This window comes from Macaca nemestrina, chromosome 10 (assembly GCF_043159975.1).
Source record: "Macaca nemestrina isolate mMacNem1 chromosome 10, mMacNem.hap1, whole genome shotgun sequence".
Classification (NCBI taxonomy): domain Eukaryota; kingdom Metazoa; phylum Chordata; class Mammalia; order Primates; family Cercopithecidae; genus Macaca; species Macaca nemestrina.
Genome location: NC_092134.1, coordinates 89,433,419 through 89,446,243, shown reverse-complemented (window position 1 = coordinate 89,446,243; position 12,825 = coordinate 89,433,419). Strand labels below are relative to the sequence as shown.

The window sequence follows — 12,825 nt, the reverse complement described above, 5'->3', positions numbered from 1 at the left end:
CTCTTTACAAATCACATCGGCTACATTGGCATTTCTTCTTTATGTAGTTTCCTTTAGCTCTCCAGCCCAATCCTTGAAATTAAAAAATAATCCATGTCTTATGGAACTTTGTTTTTTCTGAAGTCACCGTTATTTATGTGTATGTGAACAAGTTCAAACAGAAAAGTTAGAAATGGAGAGACAGCAAGAAGGGCACTTTCACGTGGCTGTGGGACACTCCCCAAGCACAGTGATTCTGCATGATATAATATACAATTGAATAATTATATAATCCCAAGAAAAGTTATGTAAACTAACACTTACAAATGTTCTTTTTTTTTTATGTTGAACTCAACTAAAGCAGTGCTGAAAGGCAACTTTCTAGCACTAAATGCTCTTTATTTATTTATTTATTAATTATTATTATTATTATACTGTAAGTTCTAGGGTACATGTGCATAACGTGCAGGTTTGTTACATATGTATACTTGTGCCATGTTGGTGTGCTGCACCCATCAACTCATCAGCACCCATAAACTCGTCATTTACATCAGGTATAACTCCCAGTGCAATCCCTCCCCCCTCCCCCCTTCCCATAATAGGCCCCAGTGTGTGATGTTCCCCTTCCCGAGTCCAAGTGATCTCATTGTTCAGTTCCCACCTATGAGTGAGAACATGCGGTGTTTGGTTTTCTGTTCTTGCAATAGTTTGCTGAGAATGATGGTTTCCAGCTGCATCCATGTCCCTACAAAGGACAGGAACTCATCCTTTTTTATGGCTGCATAGTATTCCATGGTGTATATGTGCCACATTTTCTTAATCCAATCTGTCACTGATGGACATTTGGGTTGAATCCAAGTCTTTGCTCTTGTGAATAGTGCTGCAATGAACATACATGTGCATGTGTCTTTATAGCAGCATGATTTATAATCCTTTGGGTATATACCCAGTAATGGGATGGCTGGGTCATATGGTACTTCTAGTTCTAGATCCTTGAGGAATCGCCATACTGTTTTCCATAATGGTTGAACTAGTTTACAATCCCACCAACAGTGTAAAAGTGTTCCTATTTCTCCACATCCTCTCCAGCACCTGTTGTTTCCTGACTTTTTATGATTGCCATTCTAACTGGTGTGAGATGAAAAAATGCTTGTCACCACTGGCCATCAGAGAAATGCAAATCAAAACCACAATGAGATACCATCTCACAAATGTTCTACAGTATTTCCCCCTTACTTATGGTTTCCCTGGTTTTAGTTACCCTCGGTCAACTGTGGTCTGAAAATATTAAATGGAATGTTCCAGAAATAAACTATACATAAATTTTAAATTGTGTGCTGTTCTGCGTAGTGTGATGAAGACTCATACCCTTCCGGGAGATCAATCATCTCTTTGTCTAGCGTCTATCCATGCTGTCGATGCTACCTGCCCTTTAGTTACTTAGTAGCTATCTCACTTATTGGATCTATTGTCAAGGTATTACAGTGCTGTGTCCAAGTGATCGTTATTTTAGATAGTGATGGCCCAAAGCACAAGAGTGTTGATGCTGGCAATTTGGGTTAAGCCGAAGAGAAGCAATATGGCTTCCTTTAAGTGAAAAGGTGAAAGTTCTCTACTTAGGAAGGTAAAAGGAAAGAAAAAAAAGGATGGAAAAAAATAAGGAAAGAAAAAAAAATCATATGTTGAGGTTAACATATCGTATGCTAAGAAATATGGTAAGAATGGATCTTCTATCCCTGCAATTGTAAAGAAGGAAAAATAAGTTCGTGCATAGGATATATAGGGTTTAATACTATCCAGGACTGCAAGCATCCACTGGGGTCTTGGAACGTATGCCCACCAGATAAGGGGACTACTGTAATTGATTATAGCTGGTGCTGGTGTATATTATCCTGTATACCTGCCTTTTGAAACAAAAGAGAAAAAAAATCTGTTTATTCTTGGATTTAATTCTGGCGATTGATTTTTTTAATGCAAATGCTTTAAAAATCATAGTAACTAAATACTTGAGGAAAATACACTCTATCTTATCTTTTGTGCTTTAGCACTATCATTAAATGTTGCTGGAGATATATGACATTTTGAACTCAATTCTTAGCAGGTAAACAAAAATGGATTTTCAATACTGTTATGAAAATAGTATGATTTTTTAGATGGGTATTCACACCTCATCTTCATGAGTCACATGTGGCCTATGGTACTATTTAACATCCATCTTTTTTCCTATTTGTAAACTTCCCATATAGCTTTTCTGAATAATTATATTATAATTAATATAATTAAGTATATAATTAATATAAATATAATTAATATAATTAATAATTAATAATTGTAAGAAATATTTATTGATAGTATGTTTTGCTTGAGGCAGTAGGCCAAAGACTTTACATCCTATATCTTTATTTATTTAATCATGACAATCCTGTAAGATAGGTGCTATTGTTATAGGCATAGGTCTCTGACTCCAGAGCCCTAGTTTTTAACACTAGGACTGCCTAGTTTTTAATTATTACACTAGGACTGCCTTTGTTCTAGGCGAACAAAGGATACATCAGTGTGCACATTTCCAAATGATTAATGTTAATGTTAATTCTTGTTTAGGTAGGGTGCTAAAGAAGAACATACAGTTCTTGGGAGCCTTCTTCCCTACAAAATTCTCTACAGGGGTCTTAAACGTCAGAATTTGAAAGGAGATAAACTAATATCAAACGTGTTTAAAGATGGTCTCTCTTAAAACAATATTTATTTACTATGTTTACATATGTTTCTTATTAGTGTACTGATATGGTCTCACTCTGTGTCCCCACCTAAATCTCATCTTGAATTGTAGTTCCCATAATCCCCACTTGTCATGGGAGGGACCCAGTGGGAGGTAATTGAATCATGGGGGTGGTCACCCCCTTGCTGTTCTCGTGATAGTGAGTGAGTTCTCATGAGGTCTGATGGTTTTATAAGGAGCTTTTCCACATTTGTTTGGAACTTTTCTGTCCTGCTGCCATGTGGAGAAGGACATGTTTGCTTCGCCTTCAGTTGTGATTGTAAGTTTTCTGATACCTTCCCAGCCATGCAGAACTGTGGGTCATTTAAACCTCTTTTCTTTATAAATTACCCATTCTCAGGTATTTCTTCACAGCAGCATGAGAATGGACTAATATATGTATCTTCAAAGGTAGCTGATTGATGACTGTTCTCTGCTAGTTATCAAGGTCACATGTATACTATTTGCTAGGGTAAGCCATGTATTCTATAGGCCCCTATGATTGTTGTCATTAGCTGTTCTTAATCATGATTGCTGTTTCAGAGGAGAGAAATCCATTAATACGATTTTTTCTTTGAACATTATCACTCAGGTCTATATATCACCAGTGTCTTACAAATGCTTTATTTTTTATGTTTTGAGACAAAGTCTTGCTCTGTAGCCCAGGCTGGAGTGCAGTGGCGCAGTCTCGGCTCACTGCAGCCTCTGCCTCCTGGGTTCGAGTGATTCTCCTGCCTCAGCCTCCAGAGTAGCTGGGATTACAGGCACATGCCACCAGGCCTGGCTAGTTTTTTTTTTTTTTTTTTTTTTTGTATTTTTAGTAGAGACAGGGTTTCACCATGTTGGCCAGGCTGGTCTCAAACTCCTGACCACAGGTGATCCACCCACCTTGGGCTCCCAAAGTGCTGGGATTACAGGTGTGAGCCACCGCGCCCGGCCTCAAATGGGTTTATTTTTAACATATGTGATAACATAGCCTAGTGGGTATTCTAAAACGTAGTTTAAATGCTGTAAAAATGATAATTTAGTCACTGGCAAATAGATAATATTCTTAGAGAACAAACTAAAATTCACACTTTTTTGTAGTCATTGTTTCTGTAAAATTTTTAATAATTAGGCAATATATTAGAGAGATTGTTTTCACTGTTGTATTTCAAAAGTAGTATTTCAAATCATTGCATAAAGTAACTGAAGAACAATTTAAATACCACTTTAAAAATTTTTCCCATTTTATCCATTTCTATACATTTAGATTATCTTGATAACGGTATTCATGGTTTTAAAAAAGGAAAAGCTAATGGAAAAAGTTGAATATAGAAATTATGTGGGAAGCAAAGAAATCTTCCTTTTTGTTCATACTTTTCACATAAAAGGGATCTAGCAAGTAAAAAGGGCATTTGGTGTTTGGTTTTGTTTTGTTTTTTTAGCCCTAGGAGATAAAATACAAAACTCATTGGCGAGGTTTTAGATTAAATAAAAGACAGTATTTACATACTTTGTGTCGCCCACTCAAAAATGGGTATTTTGTTTTGATTTTGCTTTAGTTAAGGAAAGAGAGATTACTGTGAAAAAAAAATGTATGGTGGAGAAAAAATTTTGCAAAGGAAATCTTTCTTAACTTGCAGTGTGACTGTGCACGGCAGTTTGAGCAGCACAACATGTAATTTTATTCTAGTAAACGTATCTCTTACCTACTTGTAGCTGCTTTAACTCACAAACGCCTGTCAGAAACTGAGTTCTTCCTTAATTTTCAGTGATAGGTGTCTCTGCATTGAAGAAAATGGTTCCTATTTCTTTCTGCAATTGTGCTAAGATGAGGCTGCTATAGCACTTGGGCTTTCATATTGCAGGGGAACCTAAATAGTGGCAATATATTTGAAAGGTGGAAAGAGAGGAATATTTATAGATCTCTTCCAAAGCCCTTTTCCTAGCCCTTTTGATAATTAAAAAGAGCAAAGATCTAAGAATCTAAATGCTATGTGAATGCCTTGTGCTCTTCTATTTTTCAGAGGCGCTACCAACAACCATTTTCACTGACTTGTGTCTGAAGTAAAAGAACAGCTACATAAAGAACAAGTAATATGATATTCATATTAGCTTCTATCCCCCTGATTTGTGTACTCTCTAGAGACACAATTTGTATGCCTTTGAAGGGAAGCATTTTAGGATGATATTTCCCAAAGGCTTAGCTTAAAAAAAAAAAAAAAAAAAAAGACAAAACAGACTTCTATGATTAGCAGAGGAATTGGTGGAAGAAGAGATTGGGAGGTCTAGTGGTCATTAGGGCTCCACAAATACTCCAGGTCTTCACCTTCCAGACATATAAGAGGATTTCACCTTTCTGCCCCCTCTGATTACATGACTTGCTTTGACCAAGGCAAATGTGAATAAAATTGGCATGTGCCATATCTAGGTGGAAACATTTAATATTCAATGAGATGCACTGAAAGGAGCTCTTTCTTTCTGTCTCTCTCTCTCTTTATTTTTTTATTTATTGAGACAGAGTCTCACTCTGTTGCCCAGGCTGTAGTACAGTGGCACAGTCTTGGCTCACTGCAACCTCTGCCTCCCAGGTTCAAGAGATCCTCCTGCCTCAGCCTCCTGAGTAGCTGGGATTACAGGCACGCACCACCATGCCTGGCTAATTTTTGTATTTTTAGTAGAGATGGGGTTTCACCATGTCGGTCAGACTGGTCTTGAACCCCTGACTTCGTGATCTGCCCGCCTCGGTCTCCCAAAGTTCTGGGATTACAGGCGTGAGCCACTACTCTCAGCCAAAAGGAGCTCTTTTCTCAGTTGCAATTGTGGAAGCTGTGTCTAGCTGGAGCCCTTGTCATTTGGATTCCCTGAATGACCAGGATAAAGCAAGCATTCTTGATAACACTGCAGACTTGTAGTTTGAGTGAGAGATAATCCACTGAGGTTTAAGGACTGTTTGATACTGCAGCATAAAATAACCCATTCTGATGTTTACAGAATGTCATCCCTAGAAATGGGGTGCTGCCATAACGGAAAGCTGAAATTTGAGTATTAAGGGCTGGGCAGCAAATGGCAAGGAAATTGATTCTGGAAACTGGAAAGATGGTAATCTGAGCACTACTGAGTATGATAGTGGCAAGTATTATAGTATTTGAGTATTATAGTGGCAAAGCAGTTGGTAAAAACTGTGGTCTGTGATGACTTGGAAGCTCCAGGAGAAGTTGGAAAGCAAAATATTCCTAGTGTATTGCTGTGTGTATCTGTGTACAGCAGCTGTGTGCTCTGTTCCATCCTGGTTCATAGGATTAAAGTTTATGTGTTCTCTTTTGGATGTGCAATGTTGTATATTTTTTAAAGTACTTTCTCTACCAGTGTAATGGTTTGGATGGGGTATCTCTTAATCATAATTATCTTAATTCTTAACTGGGAAACAAATGTAGCAGGTGATATTTTTGCTGCTTTGAATATCATAGTTATTAAAGTCTAACAAAAAGGAACTTAGTTGTTTACCTCTGACCAGAGAAGAGTTAATCAACAAATGATCATTATCCTAATATACATTAAATATGGTATGGAGAGTAACATAACAATCACAAAAATATAGTAAGGTAATAGAGACCTAAGAATCAGGGGAAATGACAGGCAGAAAAGTTTTGGTAATAGTATTAGTAACTAGTAGTTTGATGTCCCCTACAGAGCAACTCATTTACCATTATTAAGTGAAAGTGAATTATTATTTGCTTTTTGAGCCATGGTTCAAAACTAAGGGAGTGGAGAGTGCAGGGGAGGGTTCCTCTGAGACAAGTTGAGACCTGAGACAGACCCCATCAATGAGCATTCTCTTTCTGGGATTAGACTGCTGCCATTGCCCAGATCCAGCGCGAATTCCCCTCAGCAGTGCTGGTTACGTGGTGCCAGCTCTTGTTTTCAGAATATCTTTTTTCTTCATTTCCCCTGCTGTCCAGAGCTCCCTTTGTGAATGCCTTCTTTCTTTAGAATAAGGGATAAATGCATTAAGTGTATTGAAGGTTGAAATGCTTTGATGTTTGTTTTTGCACCAAGGAAGTTTTCTGACAAACTAGAGGTAGAATCTATAGGCAGGTGTCATGGGTCAGATGAGTCAATCTCTGAGTTAGTTCTCACAAAAGTTAAATAAAACCTGTCTATAATGGCTGGGCATATGAGTGACTCATATTCCAGAAACCAAAGAGGAACCAATGTCTCTATGTGTAAGCTGGACAAAGCTTTGCTATTAAGTCAGAGAAAAACACATGCTTACCTTATTTATGTATTTGTTCATATTTATATCTTTCAATTGTGTTAGGCCTTCTGGGAATGCAACAGTGAACAAGAAACATACACCCTGATGAACAGAGATGCAACAATTGTTTAAAAATATTAGCAAACCAGACTGGGCACAGTGGCCCATGCCTGTAATCCCAGCACTTTGGGAGGGCAAGGTGGGCAAATCCCTTGAGTTCAGGAGTTCAAGACTAGACTGACCAACATGGTGAAACCCCATCTCTACTAAAAATACAAAAATTGGCTGGGCGTGGTGGCACATGCCTGCAATCCCATCTACTCGGGAGGCTGAGGCAGGATAATCACTTGAAGCTGGGAGGTGGAGGTTGCAGTGAGCCGAGATTGCACCACTTCACTCCAGCCTGGGCGACGGAGTAAGGCTCCATCAAAATAATAAAATAAAATAAAATAAAATAAGCAAACCAAATTCAACAGCACATTAAAAAGATCATGTACCATGACCAAGTGGGATTTATCTCTGGGATACAAGGGTGATTCAACATATGTAAATCAACCAATGTAATCATATATTACAGTAACAGAATGAAGAGTAAAAACCACAGTTATCCCAATAGTACAGAAAAAGCATTTGACAAAAGTCAACATCTTTTCATGATAAAATCTCTACAAACTTGGTATGGAAGGAATGTACCTCAACACGATAAAGGTCATACATGAAAAGCCCACAGCTAACATCATACTCAGTGGTAAAAAACTGAAAGCTTCTCCTCTCAACATGCCAAGGATGCTCACTCTCCCCACTTCTTTTCAACATAGCACAAGAAGTCTTAGAGCAATTAGGCAAGAAAAGAGAAACAAACAAGTCCAAATTGTTGCACCCAGACATAGGAAGACATTTAACCTATCAGACATAGGAGACGTATTACCTATCAGTCATTACCTCTCTATTGAAATATCCTTATAATTCTATTCTAGAGCAGCTATCATTGAGTGCTTCATGTATTCCTGGTACTAGGCTTTTCACAATCTTTGTTTCTTTTAATCCACACTGCCCCTCTACATGGTAATTATCATTATTAGCTGTATTTTAAAGACAAAAACCTGCTGTTTAAGTTGCATAGCTAGTGAACCTGGGATTCCAGTTTGGGCAGAGCCTGCACAGTACTGCACTGAATGGCTACAGTTATTCTAAGATTTTAAGATATTTAACATATTTAAAAATGATTAATCCTATTTTCAACAAATGTATTTACTATAACCCTTTCTTTCTCCTTGCAAATGAATTTGGGTTATGTAAAGAAAGACGAAATATCCAGGAAACCATTGGAGTTTATCTACTTATGTTCTATTACCCTTTTGTTATTGACAAAGAAATTGAAACAAAAATAAGTTATTTGTCTAAGATCACAAAATTGATGTTCCTGTGGCAGTAAGCACCCAGGGCTACTGATTCCTGGTCTAGTAGACTTCGGACTGTTTCACATTACCTCCCATATTCTTTGTTGTTGTTGTTTTGTATGAAAGCATCAAGAAAATTGAAACTAAAAGAATTTGTGGATGATTAGATATATTGAGATAACAATTCTTGTAAGTCAGTAGTAACAATCAGAACATTCTGTGTAGTTTAACTTGATATAATTGTATATCATTTTCTCTCAATTATGGAGATTAAGCAAGAAAAAGATGTACAATGTATAGTTTAATTTGCCAATAAAACATGCTGTATTACCAGAAACTTCACTTAAGTTCACATATAAAAAGCCAATTGCTGTTATTTTTATATTGTTTATCTTCAGGGTTTTCAAGGGCTTAATTTTTTTAAAACACATTTGCAAGGTTGAAATTAAATATTACAGTTGATGTCCTAAATGTTGGCTATATTAAGCACAACAAAAGCCCAGCATTTTATTGGAGGACACTAGAAGTAATAAGATACTATACATTGTAGCTACTCAAATAATAACTCTACTCCTTGGAAAATAATGAGTTCAGTGTTCCTGCTAAAAGTATCTACTAGGGAGATAACATTCCAGCATTGATTGCAAGAATGGTTGGTATCTAAAGTTCTTTGTATTCTAAAATAATATAATCCTGGGTAGACTATTTCCTTGTCTAAGGTCATCTGTGTGTTTGGACAAATGTGAAGTATTCAGTATAATGATTAAAACAACTCGAAGTAACATCCTAAGAAAATGTTAAATTAGTTTTAGCATGCTCATTCCATAGAACACAATCTAGCCACTGTCTTTCCACTATCTTTGGAAAGATATTTAATGACATGGGAGGTGGAGAAATAAAAAGATACTAATTTAGGTACCTTTAGAAAACAGTGTGCTGACTGGGAATTTTAAGAATTAATACGAAGGGAACTAGACATGCACAACTGTATTCTAGTTGGTAGAGTTATTTCTCATGGGGTTTTCAGTTAACAATTCTGAACTTGCTTTACATGTTTGCTGGAATTGATGGATGAGTAAATGAATGGTAGATGACAGAATCCAGATTTCTCACTGTCAAAGAGTGAAGTTACAGATAAGCAAGGGGTTGGGGACAGGCTATAATGAACAATATGGTACTGGATTGGAGTCAGAGACATCAGTATGAATTCATGTTTATCTTAATACATAGAAAGATGGATAGTTACAAGGATAATTTTAGCTATGTTTGTATATAGCTCACTCTATCTGCTGGGAGAGCTTAGATAGAATGATACCTCAGTGGTAATGAGCACACCCACTGCCCAGATTTTGGTTTCTAACATCATTCTCCAATAAAAGGAACTAGGGCTCCTTGGAGAAATGACTGATTCTAAATCTGGGGTAGAGAATATAGAAGATGATCCTGAAGCATCATGTCATGCCAGAAAGTAAGGAAGGGTTCAAAAAACAGAATGATGGAGCATTTCAAAGGGACGCAAGAGTCAACCCAAAAGAGGCCTCAATGGCCAAAGCTAGAGAAATTTGGTCAACAAAATGAATTACATAGTATTAGATTATAACCCAAACTATCAAGTACTCATGAATTCATACTTAGATAAAAATGATTAACTAAATAAGTAAATTGGAAAGAAGAGACAAATCTCCTGTACAGAAGAATTTACATAATTTATGTAGATATTCCTGTCCTGAAGATGGTGAAGCTTAACTCCCCACTCCTTGAGTATGAGCTGAACTTTGTGACTTGCTTCCAAAGAATAGACTATGGAAAGTGGTGGAAAGTAGCTTTACAGTAGAGAAATCTGACAAACATTACCTTGACCTTGTGATGAAACTTAAAGTTGTCAGTGATAAGTCATGTTAATAGAATGTAGGTTAAGACCCTGTACATCTGTACCATAAAAATGCTGTACCTTTATAAATATTTTGTATCTATTTGGGCCCAATTTTTAAAATACTATATCCTAGTTAGAGTAGAAAGAGAAAAGAGAAGGCCATCTAAGGGGCCTTCTCCCAAATTATTAATTAATGTTCAGTTGTTTATAGCAGAAGATTTTGTTGTTGCCTACTTATGCATAAACCTCAAGGCTGTAGCAACCACTCTCTTAACATAGCCAGTGTGTTTGCCCTAGCATAAGCTTCTAACTAAGTACTATTTCTTTACTGATATTATTCAGTACAGTGATATATCAAATATGCAAAAAGTTAGAATATATTTGTGATCTATAGCTGATCATGTCTTCCTCATGAGCATCCACCTAACTGCTATAATGTGGGATATGGGGGTTCATCACAAAATTTTAAATTAGTAATTAATGATATCTGCAAGACTTTTAGTCTAAATGGTATCTTTCAGAGAACTCAGTTTTATTTGGTTAAGTCTATTTTGGATAAATGTTTAGTTTTTCAGTTCTCCTTTCTTTTTTCTTTTCTTTTTTTTTTTTTTTTTTTTTTTTTTGAGACAGAGTCTCACTCTGTCAACCAGGTTGGAGTGCAGTGGCACGATCTCAGCTCACTGCAACCTCCATCTCCCAGGGTCAAGCAATTCTCCTGCCTCAGCCTCTGGAGTAGCTGGGATTACAGGCATGAGCCACCACACCCAGCTAGTTTTTGTGTTTTTCGTAGGGATGGGATTTCACCACGTTGGCCAGGCTGGTCTCGAACTCCTGACCTCAGGTAATCCGCCTGCCTCAGCCTCCCAAAGTGCTGGGATTACAGACACGAGCCACCATGCCTGGCTAATCTCCCTCTTTCATTCCATCTTCTTGACCTCTTTACCTTACTTTATGATGATGGAGGAGGGGAAGTCTGTGTATCTTTGATGATCTCAACTGTTCATTTAGCCTTACGCATGGACGAGATGGTTGAAGTCCAGCTTCCTGTTTGATCTTTTAATTCCTAGCCTTGTGTCTCTGGTCGTGAATTCCACTCACCTCCTCTTCCCTTAAGGTCCCCACAGTCCAGGGACTTAGTCTTGGACTGTTGGGACCTAAAGGGTCTTTGAGTCCAGGCCTCTGCATTCTTCTCATCACCTTTGCATCCACTTAGTGAATGCAGGAACTTCTGGGTCATCTGCAGGACTTTGCAACATTGGCAGAGAGAAAAGGAAGGCATCTAGAGCTTTCTCAGTCTCCTGTGCCTACCTATATCCATTTACAAATGCCCTAGACTGTGATAATCATTCTTTTGTAGGAAAGACCTGCCATCTCCCATGGGCTACAGTCAGAGAATCCCTGATGCCCTGAGTGACTTCATGTGAATCTTGTCATTTCTGCACATTACCACTCCCTCCTTAAAGTAGATGCTGGTGGTATAGGGGAATAAGATCCTTGCTGTCTGGCTTTCTCATTCTTCTATCCTTCTTTTGCTGCCCCTAGGTGGAAGGGAATATTTCCTTCATTTTCATGGGAAGGAGTTTCTTTTACATTGTGTCCATCCTGCATATTCTCTCCACCTCTGTGGTCAGGTCAGTTAGGCCTCTTGATATAGTAGCTCTGAGATGTTAGAAATGAGGAACTACCGAGGAATAATGTATTGGCTTAATAGCTCCAAAACAGAATCCCCATTGCATCTCTGCCCTGGTCTTGAATGCAAGTAGTGCTATAATGCCACAAACTAGGCTTTCTAGCAATATAAATCTTTCCAGAATGCTACATTCTCTAAATCACATGTTTTGGTGGTTGTAGATCCAGGAAGGTGTTGAAACTATTTAGTAGTAAGTGTGAACCTTGATAAAAAGTCATAAACCAAGAATTCAAAAACTTTTTCTTTTTTTTAGTGCTAGTCTTCTTCTTTAAACTTTTAGTTTAAGTTCAGGGGTACAAGTGCAGGTTTGTTACATAGGTAAACTTGTGTCATGGGGGTTTGTTGTACAGATTATTTCAATCACACAGTATTAAGCCTAGTATCCATTAGCTACTTTTCCTGATCACTCCCTCCTCCTACCCTCCACCCTGCAAAATGTCCCAGTGTGTGAACACATAGACACATAGTAGGGAAAGGTTGTTTTTTCTTTTTTTTTTTTTTTGAGATGGAGTCTTACTCTGTCGCCCAGGCTGGAGTGCAGTGACCAGATCTCAGCTCACTGCAAGCTCTGCCTCCCAGGTTTACACCATTCTCCTGCCTCAGCCTCCCGAATAGCTGGGACTACAGGTGCCCGCCACCTCGTCTGGCTAGTTTTTTGTATTTTTTAGTAGAGATGGGGTTTCACCGTGTTAGCCAGGATGGTCTCGATCTCCTGACCTCGTGATCCGCCCGTCTCGGCCTCCCAAAGTGCCGGGATTACAGGCTTGAGCCACGGTGCCCGGCCGGGAAATGTTTTTTTTTTTTTTTTTTTTTTTTTTTTTGGTTTGTTTTTTTTTAACCTTTCTTTACAGTCCTCAGTTCTTGGGCCATTCCATATGAATTTCT

General features: G+C 37.9%; 1 protein-coding gene across 6 annotated transcripts in view; it reads left to right on the top strand.

Annotated features, from left to right (window-relative positions):
- The window catches only part of LOC105470104 (transmembrane protein 117), a 579,101-nt gene that overhangs the window by 379,208 nt on the left and 187,068 nt on the right, over window positions 1–12,825 (top strand). The window lies entirely within an intron of this gene.